Raw genomic sequence first — 1,527 nt, 5'->3', positions numbered from 1 at the left:
GCTTGGGAAGGGCACAGCAGTGTCCTGAGTCTACTAGTCTCAGCAGACCAGGTTCTGATCTCAACTAGAAAGTCCTCCACCCCCACCCCCCGCCCCCCTGTCCTAGTGAGGAAGACAAGCTAGAACAGTGCAGATGTAATCCCAGCACTTGNGACGCTAACACAGGAACGTCAGGAGAGCACGTCAGCCTAGGCTAATAGATAAACATAAGAAAATCTTTTCTGTGTGAGTTGAAGATGTCCTACTAAGGCTTCGCAAGTGTGAGTTGGCCTCCCTAGTTATGTTTGACCTAGGCAAAAATTTTTCAAGAATTTATGTATATGGGTGTTTTGCCTGCGTGTCTGTGTGCCGCCACCTGTGTGCCTGGTGCCCAAAGAGGCCAGAAGAGGGCATTAGATTCCCTGGAACTGGCGTTATAGGTTTTTGTAGGTCACCAGGTGGGTGCTGGGATTTGAACCCAGAACTTCTGGTAGAGCAGCCGGTGCTCTTAACTACTTGGCTGTCTCTCTACTTCTCCCCCCACCTCCCCTTTTTTCTTAAATGTTTTTAGCCATGTTTAGTGGTGCATGCCTTTCATCTCAGCACTCCAGAGGCAGAGGCAGGTGAATCTCTGTGGGTTTGGGGTTTGAATCTAGCTTGGTCTACATAGTGAGTTCCAGGCCAACCAGAATTACATGGTGTGACCCTGTCTCAAAAAAAGAAAAAGAAAAATTAAATGTATTCATTTAGAATGTATGTGGTGTATGCATGCCACAGTGCAGGGTGGGGGTCAGAGGGCAGCTTTCAGTGATCTGTTCTCCTCCCTCCACATCATGCGGGGTTCCTCAGGCTTGGCAGCAAGGGCTTTTGCTCACTAACCTTCCCACCAGTGNAAATCTGTATTTTTGTTGTTGTTAAGATGTATGTGTTTCAGAGCTGGAGAGATGGCTCAGTGACTAAGACCCAACAACTCTTCCAGGGAGCCCAGGCTCAATTCTCAGCACCCACCTGGTGACTCACAATTGTCTGTAACTCCAGTTCCAGGAGACCTGGCACCTTCACACAGACATTCATGCAAGCAAAACACCAATGCACATAAAATGAAAATAAATTATTTTTAAAAAGATTAATGTGTTTCATGTACATTAATGCTCTGTCTGCATGTAACATATGCATGCCAGAAGAGGGCATTGGGTCCCATTATAGATGGTTGTGAACAACCATGTGGTTGCTGGGAGTTTAGCTCAGGACCTCTGGAAGAGCAGTCAGTGCTCTTAACTGCTGAGTCATCTCTCCAGCCCCAAACATTTGTATTATTAGAACACACCTAAGAGACACCAGACATCATTAGTGTGAAAAGTGGAGTATGTTTATAGTAGATTCTTTAAAAGGCTGTGTGTATTCGTCAATCCAGAACTCAGTGACCTCTGTCACCATACAGNTGACAATGAGCCTTTTTGAGGACAAAGATGATGAGGTATCCACGCACCAGCCTGATCTAGAACCCATAGGACTGAAGACAGCAAGACTAACTTGGTGGATTTGCAG

This window comes from Mus caroli, chromosome 6 (genome assembly GCF_900094665.2).
Source record: "Mus caroli chromosome 6, CAROLI_EIJ_v1.1, whole genome shotgun sequence".
Taxonomy (NCBI): domain Eukaryota; kingdom Metazoa; phylum Chordata; class Mammalia; order Rodentia; family Muridae; genus Mus; species Mus caroli.
This window is presented reverse-complemented; position numbering follows the sequence as displayed.